Source organism: Mesoplodon mirus, assembly GCF_964341445.2.
Source record: "Mesoplodon mirus genome assembly, contig: HAP1_SCAFFOLD_1118, whole genome shotgun sequence".
Taxonomy (NCBI): domain Eukaryota; kingdom Metazoa; phylum Chordata; class Mammalia; order Artiodactyla; family Ziphiidae; genus Mesoplodon; species Mesoplodon mirus.
Genome location: NW_028294949.1, coordinates 77,802 through 88,961, shown reverse-complemented (window position 1 = coordinate 88,961; position 11,160 = coordinate 77,802). Strand labels below are relative to the sequence as shown.

General features: G+C 59.5%; 1 long non-coding RNA gene across 3 annotated transcripts in view; it reads left to right on the top strand.

Annotated features, from left to right (window-relative positions):
• Positions 1–684: 684 nt before the first annotated feature.
• Positions 685–11,160, top strand: part of LOC309797855 — a 49,382-nt gene continuing 38,906 nt past the window's right edge. Inside the window, exon 1 of one of the 3 annotated variants that reach the window (XR_014292825.1) lies at positions 685–980. This is a non-coding gene — a long non-coding RNA (uncharacterized lncRNA). Of the gene's footprint in view, positions 992–11,160 lie in introns of all 3 variants that reach the window. The other 2 variants (XR_014292826.1, XR_014292827.1) reach the window with 2 other exon arrangements.

The following is an 11,160-nucleotide window of genomic DNA, read 5'->3' as shown; positions in this document are numbered from 1 at the left end:
TTGAATTGAACTGCTGCGGGCGCAGGCTGTACGCCGCCGCCGAGCTCCGATCAGCACGACGTTACCGAGTGGAAATTTATGGAGTGAACGGTGTAAGCCAAAAGTTGCTCCCTGCCAAGGAAAATAAAACGCGGGTGATAATCTCCCAAGGCAGGGGTGAGGGGCCAGGACAGACCCTCTAATCATCTGAGGTGCAGACTGTGAAATGCCTGAGAACGGGGAGAAATTCTGGTGGATCTCCACTCCCCTACCGCCCCCACTCCCGCCTCCTTGTGCTCCACGGGCTGCCTCCTCCATCCCCCGCCTCTCCAAACAATTCCCACACAATCGAAACATCCGGGGAACTCGGGCGCGGAGTTCGGGCGGAACGGCCACCGTTGCCCACGGTAGTGTTTTCAGGTAGCTCTGGACACCGAAATGGTAAAGGGCTTCTCCGGGAGGAAGGGGGGACCCAGTGTGGGGATGGGCACCGACGCGCACTCGCCCAGGCTCTGCTTGGTCTCGGAGGGGACGCACGACCGGGAGAGCGCAGCGCTGGTGGCGAGAGGAGGCAGCGGCAGCTGCCGCTGGGGTTTGACAGCTTTGGCTGAGCCGAGTGCTAGGCGCTTTACAGTAATTGCGGTCCTCCACCGGCCTTCTGGGTAGCGAGGGGAGTCTCGGCGCGCGGCTGGGAGAGCCGTCCCCGCCGCCCCCCATCCCCTCGGCTCAGGATCAACGGGCCGCCCGCGCCGCCGCCGCCGCCGCCCGAGTCGGTCTCTCGCTCGCCCAGGACGCGCGCCCGGGCGGGGTGTGCGCAGCCAACTCGGTCCAAGCGGGGGAGGGGAGGACAAGGGGCGAGGGGGACGCCACCCAAGTGGTCTGGGGTTCGAACCCAGATAGGCGAAACGCGCCGGGAATCGATGACGGCTGGGGAAACTCGGGCAAACCTTTTTGAGGAATCACCGCTCCGACACCCCACCGCCCAGGCGCTGCAACGGAGGGTGAGCGGAGGGTGAGCGGAGGCTGGGGGAGCTCAAACTTGTGAGAGCTGGAGGCGGCGGCGGGCGGGCGGCTGGCTGTCGCCTGAGCGCTGCGCCTGCAGGGGGAGGGGAGGCGGCTGCTGGGAGGGAGGGAGGGAGGCCGGGCGGGCGGGCGGGCGAGAGGGCGGAGGGAGGGGGAGGAGGAAGAGGAGGGAACCAGGGAGGGGGGACGCGTTGGGATCGCGGCGTGCGGCGGCAGACGGAGCCTGGGCTCCCAGCGGCGAGGGGAGGCAGAGCTACGCTCCTTGCTGAACGCGGACCGAGCTCGGCGGCAGCGGGGAAGACGCGCCGGAGCCCAGACCGCGACCGAGAGCGGGAGCGAGGCGGCAGCGGCGGCGGAGGGGGAGCCCGCGAGCTGCCGGGCGGGGAGCCCAAGCCGCGCTGTCGCCGCGCAGGGAAGACTTGGCCAACACACTCACACACACATAAACACCCAGCCCGAGCGGGCGCTCGCGGCTAATCGTCAGCATGGCTCTGGGGCTCCTGCCCGAGCGCGGGCGGCAGCAGCGGCGACGCGAGAGCTGCTGAGCCCGGCCCAGCCGCCGGAGCCCGGAGGATCGCGTGGGGCTGTCGCCACCTGCCCGGAGGCTTTGAGCCCACCCCCGCCCCCACCCGGCCCAGAGCCCACCCCTCGGCGTGGCCGACCCCGAGGGCAGCCGGCTGGCAGCAGACGGCGAGGGAGGCGAGCGAGCGCGGCCCCGCGAGCGGGTTGCGGGCAGCGGGGGACGGCAAACTTTGCTGTTCGCCGCGCTTCCCCGGCCCGGCCCCTTCTCCCATCGCCAAGGTCGCCACCCCACTTTCCTCCAACCCCGCACACCTCTCCCCACCCACCCCACCTCCCGTCGCTCCTCCTCGCCGCCTCGACTCTGCTCCGGGGAAAACTTCAAAGCGCCGGATCGCAGGCTCCCTGCTTACTCCCCGGCTGGGGATTTCAGGTCAGTGCCCGGAACACCTTTCCCCGCGGAGGCCGCGCGGGCTGGCGGGCGTGCGTGCGGCGGGCTGCAGTCGGCCCCCTCCCTCGGGGCCCAGACTAGCGGCGGGTGGCTCCTCTGACTCTCTGGCGTACCCCTCGAAGCTTGTGCCTCGCGCTTCACTTTGGCTGCTTTGCTCGCGTTCGTTTTTATTTCCTAGCTGTAAGTTATTAAAAATGCAGCCAACCTAAGCGGCCCGGCGTGGGCTTCGGGGAGGGAGGGGCGCGGCGGGGGTGGCTGCCGCCCCCCTGGGGGCTGGGAGGAGAGCAGGGAGTTCGCGGATTAGAAGTTTGCAGGCAGTGTGTGTCTGTGTGCGCGGGAGCGCGGTCGTCGCTGAGTGCCGCGAGTCCGGCGGCGGGGGGCGTGGGGGTGAGCTGGGCTGGAAGCTGGGAAGCTCGGCTCGGCGTTAGCTTGCTAGCAGGAAGGGGAGGGCGGCGGGTTCCCGTCTGCTTTCGTTTTCGACTCGGGAAAGAACTGTAAAAACCTCCAGCCGCCGCTGCCTCGTCTCACCTCTCCGGGGGCAGCTCGTTCTTGCTCGTGGAACGACGGCGTGTGCGTGCGCGAGGGTGTGTGTGGCGGGCGCCCCGGGCCGAGCCGAGCTCGAGCTGCCGCCGCTGCCGCGCGACTCGGGAGGGGAGTCCCGGTTTTTTGGTTTTTTTCGCTATTTTTGGATTGCTCCAAAGCGTGAATCACATGGATTAAAAAAAAACTACTAGGAAATCGAAACAGGCGACAGCCAGTTCCGACTCGGCCCGCCCGCCAGCCAGCCAGTTAGGTCAGACGCTTTGTTTTGTAAATGTTCTTTAAAAATTTTAATCTGCCACTCTGGTCCACCCGCACCTTCCCCGCGACGTCGTGGGGTTGGTTTTAAGTTGGTTTTAAGTTTAAGATCTACCCCCAGGGGTGGGGGTAGATCGTGCGGAGGCGGGGGCGGCGGCGGGCCGGGGGGCGAGACCTGGGTCCTCCTCTGGGTAGTGTGGAGTCTGGTGGAAAGCCCTGTAGGGCGTGTGCGAGTCTGCGGCCGGAGGAAGTTGGTCCCACTCGGAGGGCGTGCGGCGCAGAGGCCGAGAGCGAAGAGGAACTTGCGCACCCGGGCGCGATCCTCGGCCGAGGCGGGGAGGGCGAGGCGCCGCTGCACCGCGGGGCCCGCGCTCGGAGCAGGCGGGCGGCTGCGCTGCAGAGCCTCCGCCAACTAGGGGGCTCGGGGCGGCGGCGACGTGCTCCTGCTGTTGACCAAGCAAGCCCCGGGGCGCCGTGTGCGGAGTAGGGCGGCTCGAGGCACGCGTGGTCCCGGCGGGCTTCCCGCCGCCTGCACTCTCGAGTGGGCACGTCTCCGGGTCCCTGAGATGGCTGAGCCTGGCCGCGTGTAGGCCGAAGCCGGGGCGAGGCTTAATTTGCAGTTAATGAATCTTTTCCAGAAAGTCCGCGATCTCCAGCTAGAGGCTGTGAGTGCCCGCGCGCGAGGGCGCGCGCCGCCGGCGTCTAAAGGGTTGGGGGGTTGCGGGGATGGAAGAGCGAAGGAGGGGGGAGGGTTATGTGTATTTAAAAACAAACCTTAAAAAAAGAAACCAGCGCGCTTCAAATAGGTATTCGTACAGCCTCTTGTGTCTAGAGTAGACAGCTCAGGGTTTTAGCTGGGTTTTTTTGTTTGTTTGTTTCTTTTTTGAGAGAAGGCCAGAGGAGGGGTAGTGGTATTTGATTCTAGGGGTAGTCTCTGAAGAAAAATCCTTAAAATGACTTGGGAATAAAAACGAGGAGGAAATGGCCCACCCCAGAAGGTGGTGGGTGGTGAACGCAGACAGACTTGGTTATTTGTAGCCATCTGACACTTCCTGTGGCACTGGAAACGGACACCGCGGGCCGAAATCAATCCTTACGAGGTGCTGGATTCGGTTTGGCCAACAGAATTGCTTGTGTGGAAGTCATTTTAATTGTCGGCCTCCGAGACTCCTGTACGTGGACACTTGGAAAATACATTTGCTTCTCGACCCTTCCCACTCCACCCCCGACCTGTTATCTGGTCTGGGCTTTGCAGTGTTGGTTCCCGTGTTTATTTTGGGCATGATTTCACCGCGAGGAGGAAGCGGGGAGATGGCGGTGATTAAAATGCCGTCCAGGTTTAACCCGAGGCTGGCCTTTAGTGTGCGGGTTTACGCCGCCACTCACCGGGATTGCCTGGGGTAGTGGGGGGGCGCGCGCGGGGTTCGGGCGCCAGGCGCTCCACGGGCAGGTCGGGGTTAGGGCTCGGACGGCCCCAGCGCTGTCCTTTGAGGCGCTGTCACCAGTAGGTGACTGAGAGTTAATTGGGAAGTGTTCTCCGGATCAATGGGCCGCACAGCTCATTAGCGATTCTCTCCAGCCCTTTGCAGGGCCGGCCGGGCCTGTGCCTCCCACAGAGGCCGGGGCCCCGCGGCCCGGGCTGCTGAGAGCGCCTCTGGGAAGTGGGGAGGGATGGGCGGCGAGGGGCGACCGGGAGGCGAGTGTAACTTGGCCGGGCGGCGCGTTGCGTGCGGCGCCTCGAGGCCCGCGCAGCCCGCTCTTTCTTCCTGCTCTCGGTCGCCTCGACCGTGTCTTTAACTCGCTCCCGCTCGCGTCGCTGCCTGGCTGCTCCTCCCCGCCTCCCTCGCCTATCTCTTGTTCTCTAAGCACGACGTCTGTGCTCCCCGCCCAGTTTGGGATTAGACAAGATAAAAATAGGACTGCCCAGCGCACAGAGCTGTGACTGTGCCCCGGCAGCCGTGTTGGCGGGAGCGCTGTGGGCCGGGGCCAGGGCGGACCCGCTGTGCGCTCGGGGCAGCCCGAGCCCGTAGAGTCCCACCCCGACCCTGCAGGCGCGGTCACGCTCCAGCGTTCTGTCCACCGGGAACCGTGCAGGCAGGGGGACCTGGGTAGGGTCTCCGCGCTCTCGCGGGTGTTGTTGGTGTGCCTGTGATAGATGGGTCTAGACAGGCATGCAGGCTCCCTCCCGGCTGAAGGACGGGAAGGGGGGGGGGCGGGCCGCGGAGGCGGCGGCAGACTCCCGTGAGCGAGCGAGCCTTCGGGCCCAGCGACCAGGGTGGAGGGAAGGCTGCGAGGGTTTCTCTTAACCCTTTAAAGACGATAGGGAGAGTGGGGGTGGGGAGTGTAGTAGAAATTCCTGGAGGCAAAGTAGCCCCCTGGGGAGAGGAGGCGGGAGTCTGGGCTTAGGGTTTTCCTTTCTCTTCTGTGTATGCAGTCTCACATCCTGGTACATTGGGCTCGATTCTTCGACGAACCAAACGCAGCTGCTAGGTGATCTAATTTGACCCGATACTTCTCAATGGGGAAGGTGTGAACACACACGGTGGGCACCCTCACTTAAGGAACTGAGTTGGGGAGATGCAGAGGTTAGACCTTACCGTTCCCAGAGGCCCAGTATGTGAAGGTCTGCTCAGAGCTTTAGTCAGTGGGGCCTCTGACCGAGAGTGTTGCCTACCAAAGACCCAAGCCTGAAATGCCTGGCCAGTGCGTACAGGTATGCGTCGGAGAGAGCAAAGGGGTCCTTGAGTTGTCTATGTAAATAAAAACACTTTTAACCATGAACTTGTGGCGAGTTCAAATAAAATATGTGCAGGGAGGCAGCCTCCAAACAGGAGTTGGACAGTGATGTGTACAAGACCGATCATTTGTATACACATCCATGGGGTCAACATTGAATGGGTCTAAAAATTGAATACAACTCTGCAGGCATTGGTCTCGTTCTTTCCCTGAGGTAGAAATTGGTGGGTGGGTTACCCTATAGAGAAATGAATCATTAGTCACACTCCTCTCTCCTTCCCCCTCCTCTTCCTTTTAGGGTTTGGAGTCTTAGGGGATCCTCTAGTTACATTAAACTGCAAACCCATATTGGTCTGGGAACGAGCCCCATTATAGACAAAGCAAGAATGTAATTCGTGGGGAGGTGTACGTGTTAGACAGGAATGCACAGATTAAGATGTGCGCCTGAATGACATGTGCTGAGACAAATCAAGACACTTGGACTCTGGTGCCCACATGGAACAAGAGATACAGAAGAGAGAAAGAACTGGCCGCGAGGAATGTAAACATGGGTATGCAAATACTGAGACCTAGAGCGAGATTCTAGGAGAAAATCCCAGACTTTGTTGAGCTGGAAACTGGAGCAGAATTTCTGTAAGTTCGTTCGAGAGACAAAAGCCCATTTAAAGGTGTGAAGAGGGTCACTTGGAAACACAAAAAGCATTCACATGCATACGTCCATGCTTAGATACACAGGCTGAATGACAAAAACCCCTCCATGCCTGATGAAGATTTTCCTGCCCGGTGAGACAGAGCAGGGCATGGAAGTGTGGGCCACACAACCACATTCGCACACTCATTCACTGGGAAATACTGTGTCTTCGGCTAGAGGGAAACTGAGGGCGACGGTGCCTAGCTAAGGGTGGATGGCCCTTGGTTACTAAGATTGCTTCTGGTTATAGTTTCTTCCCACCTAGAGTGGGGAAGAGAGTATGTCTTGAGCAGGTAGGAGGATTTCTGAAAGATTTTTGAGTTCTGGACCCTGAGAGGATGGATGGTGGAGGAAAAAGAGGAGTAGCTTTGCATTCTGGGTCGGAAGCAAGGGATGTTGCGCTCCTCTAAGCCCTGTTTGCTAAGGTGGCGCAGGGCCTAGTGAACTGAGAGAGACTGAACCGAAAGAAGTGCGAAGCTCGGCCTCTGGGCGGAATCAAGGGGAGGTATGCTTTCTTTCCCTTTTTTTTTCCCCCTTGAGGAGACCGTGCGGGGACGGCCAGCGTAGGGAGGATTAGCAGGCGCCTCTGTGACCCCAGACGCGCGCGTAAACTCGGCTTGGGTTTGGTTTGCCCGCGGCGTCGATTTGCCGCGGCCCCTCTTTGTCTGAGCCCAGCCGGGAATTCCAGCTTTTATTGGGAAGACCGCACTCGGGTGGAGCCCGCGCTGGGTCGGGCACGACAGCCGGGCCCACGGGGCTGGGCAGGAGGCTCGCCGGCCTCCGAGCCGCCCGAACCCCAGGACGGTCCTCGGGATGCCCAGCGGCCCCGGCAATGCCACCTCGGTGGTTTCCTCGAGGGCGGCGGGCCCGGCAGACCCAGCCCGGCGGGGCGTGGGGCCTCACGGGTCCCCTTGGGCCGCCGTACCGCCCCTCTCCCCCTGGCCCCACCGCTCCCCCCGCCAGCCCGAGGCCCAAAGGAGCTCTGAAGGCCCTTTGTTAAGCTCCAGGGTCACATCCGTGCCCCGGGGGCCGCGCAGGGGCGGGAGGACCTTCTCCTGGTCTGTTTGCAAGGCTGGCTGCGCTGCCGGGGCCTAGATGGTGGCGCTGGCTTGAGAAGCAGCCGGGGCAGGAGTGGAAGGTCTTCTCAGGCCACCCCCGTGGCAGCCAAGCCGCCTGTGCCCCGAGCACTTGGCCGTGGACGTCTCCCAACCTCCAGCCCGGCCCGACGGCTTTCGCTGGTTGCCCCCCATGTGTTCCTCCGGAAGGGATAGCTGACTTTCTGTTGGATGGGAATTAACCAACGAGCTCTTCCCCCCGCAACGTTTCTGTAAGAAGGTCCCCTTTCCCAGCGCAGGCTCATTTCCGCCGGCCCCTAGTTGAGGGTGTTGGAAATGTGGGGGGGGGGGCGTCCCCGCACTTTGTTATTTCTTAGAACCATGTCTCCCCGGCCAGCCATCGCCCCTCAGCACCCATGGGCTCCGGCGCCCCGTGATTAGACTAGCGGGGAAGTTCGCCAGGAGAAGATCCTGACAGCCTAAAATAGAATTTGATCTAAAAGACAGTTTCCAGTATAATCTCATTATGCATCACAGACTCCCGGTGTTATTTTGTGGAAGGCGGACAATGATCAATTTACATTGACCCGGGGCTGGGCGAGCTTTTAGATGGTAATTGCCATATTGATGTGCATGCAAAAAGGAGACCTGCTAAAATTAAAGACCGGAAGCTAAATGAAACTAAATTTCTTGTCTAGGTGCAAACCAGAGGAACTACTGGGGGGAAGAGGGTGAGTCAGGTCAGGGTGCCAGGGGCAAGAGCAGGTGAGAGGCCCAAGAGCTCCGGGAGGTCACAGATTTGGGAGCGATCTTTGCCCTGGTGATTTCAAAACGTGAGGAGGGGGCTTGTATAGGGTATGGGGACCCAGCAGGGAAAAGTTATAAACAGGCACTATTGCATTGAAGGCACTGGGATCTTTTAATGCTAGTAGTAACTGCGAGGGGGGAGGAGAGGTTTATAGGGTTATAGGGGTCTTCCTGCACCATTTCCGGCACCCCCCATTTCTATTGTTCTACCCGAGCGCTCATAACCGTGCCAAGGGCACCCACATTCTTGCATCTGAAGAGTTAAATTTTTTTTTAAAGACAGGCCTTAAACTTCCTCCGCACCCCCCTGCCCCCGCGTCTGGTCTTTCGAAGAGAGCGAGAGTAGGGGGCGGTTCTGCATGCCGCTGCGGGCAGGCCTGGACCTTTGGAGGCTGCGGGAGTTCCTCCCCGGACGCAGCAGCAGCCCCGGACTCGGCCGCACGACGATCGCTTTGGGAAGCGGCTCGCTCCAGGTGGCCCAGGGGACTCACGGTGCCCGGGGGCGGGGGTCACCTCCTTGGAGGTTAGAAGGGCCTGCACGGAGGGTGTGGAGGCGGGAAGGCGGGGGCTGGAAATCCTGTCCCAATCGGCGGTGATGGCCAAGGCCGGAAAGTTTAAAAAAGAGAGAAAGCCACTGGCTGCGAGCCAGGGGCTGCCGGGCCGCCGGGGCGTGTTTGGCTGACTAGAGGGGTGAGGACCCGGCTCCGCCATCGCCTCGGTCCCTCCCGCTGCGGAGGCCCTGGCCTGCCCCAGGCGCTCCTGGAGCCATTTCACACATCCGGAGCCTCGGCCACTGGAGGAGCCACCCGCCCGGGGCCGGGAAGGCGCAGGGGCGGCTGAGTGTCCGGCGCTCCTGCCCGTTCCCCTTCCCACCGAGCTGAGCTGGAGACGGCCCTCGGTCGTGGAGCCTGTGGCGTCTGTGGCATCGGGTGTGGATGGTTCCCGGAGCTTCTGAAAGCCCGGGGCAGAGCAGGAAATTGAAGATGGGGTGGGGAGGGGATGTTGAGCGCTGACCCTGCGCTGCTGGGATGAGAAGTTGGGGAGAGGAGAGATAACCCCAACCTCCGGCTTGTCTCGGGACTTGGCTTTTTGTGGGGACCCCCAGGAGTCCAGGAGGGTCCAGCATCTTGCAAGCCGCTTCCCCCTCAGTTGCCTCCCCAGCCCACTTTGGTCCCTGAGTTTTTCATTAAAGTCCTAGGAAAGGTAGATGTAGGCAGTCTTTCCAAAGGGCTTTTGCTCTGTCTAGATAATTTGATTTATTGCTTTATGTGGCAAGCCTTCTTCTAGTTCCAGGTGTCAGCACTTTTTATAGAGACCTAAGAGTAGCACCCACCTCCCACTGCCTGTTCTGGGCTCCTGGAGGAGGGGAAAGTGGAGCCTTGTTGGGAACCCCTGGCCTCACACCAGGGTGTTCCAGTGTAGGGAGATGGGTAGGATGTTGGCAGAAATTTCGAAAGACTTCACATGGACCAAGAGATTTCTGGGTGTAGGAGAAACTAGGGTGCGGGCTCCTTGTGGACCGAATTTCATACGTGTTAAGTGCTATCCTTTTACCCTGTATTGGAGTACAAGGGCTAAGGAAGGCTTCCGAACTTCTTGGGGATTCTGGATGGCACAATTTGACCAATAATTGGCTCCTCTCCTCAACTCCAGGACTGAGTTTGACCGTGGCCCATTTTTACTAGCTGTGTGACCTTGGGGGCAGGTTATTTATGGCCTCTGAGCCTCAGTAAGTTTCTTCATTTGTAAGACTGGGAATAATTTTCCACCTTTAGGATCAAAGAATACTTGGCACATAGTAGGCCCGGAGGATTAGTAATTGCTTTGAATGACTGGTCAGATTCCTATAGGTTGCTTCTCCGTTCCCTGCTGCCCCTGAGATGCCAGCCGCCCCCCCCCCCCAACCAAGACCTGCGTAGGCCAGTGTCTGGGGACCAAACTTCAGGTTAAGCTCCCCTCCAAGGGTATTCCTGAGGCTATTCCTCCAGGTCTGCCTCCGTGGGTTCCTCTTTCCCTTTGTTACAGTTCTTTGCATTCTGGGCTTTAAAGGAATCCATATGAAAAGGCTGGGATTTTTTTTTTCTCCCCCTAAGTGGGATCATTTATATGGTTAGGAATTGATTCCAGTACCGGTATCTAGGTGCTCTTTGGCAAGTTCTCCCGTCATTCTTTTGGGGGGAGGGAACAGCAACGGCTGGAGGGGAGAGACCTGGTGGGAAGAGGTGAAAGGGTCTGGCCCACTGCAGGGGCCAGAGGTGCTGTGGTTTGTCTGATAGGGATTAAGTCTGGATGTTATGAGGTCTCAGTGTGGTTTTCAATAAAAGTCTGTCAGGGATTGCTTCTTTTCTATCGATATGTATTTAAAAAAATTACTAGCATGAGAAGAAAACCAGACCTGTATGGATCCAGGCCGGTAGTAAGCTACTGTGATCAGGTTTCCTACTAGACTCCCAGAGGGGAAGTCAGCGTTTGATTGAAGCTACACTTGGTTCTTGACTCTCTGGGGATGCCTGCTCTGAAACAGGAGCGCTGCCTTTCTCTCCTCCCCGCCCCCACCCTCCTTTTCCCTTCTTCCCCTAAAAGACTTTGTGCTGAAAGAGCTTCAGTAGGCATGAGTCCCTGGTACCTCTCTAAAGAATGCCTTTCAGCCTTTGCTGACATTGTTTTGTGAACAGTGGGTTTTACCAGGCCAGCAGTTTTCCCCCATCTTAGCTCACTATTTTAGAAGTTCGAGTATGCCCAGGATGCGCCCAACTGCAGTGCTTTCCAGTGTGTGTAGCCAGGGCCTTGCCTGTAATCTGAAGACACCTTAACCTTTGCCCTAGGTGCCCCCCCCGGGGGTGGGGGTGGTGAAGGTGGGGAGAGCAAGGACAGGGGATCGTTGTTGAGTGTCTGTTTGTTTTCTCCAGCCACAGAGGCAGAAGGGTGGAGTGGGGCGAGGCCGAGAGTACGTTCCAGCCTTGGGTCTGATTTAAAACTTGGTTTAATTGGAGAAACTCTTAGGCATTTAACAGTTCTGTACAAATGCAAACTTGAAATAGCTCTAGGCCTACGTCAATTAGGAAAGAATAAATGAAGTACAGAGATGTCCAAACTATGTA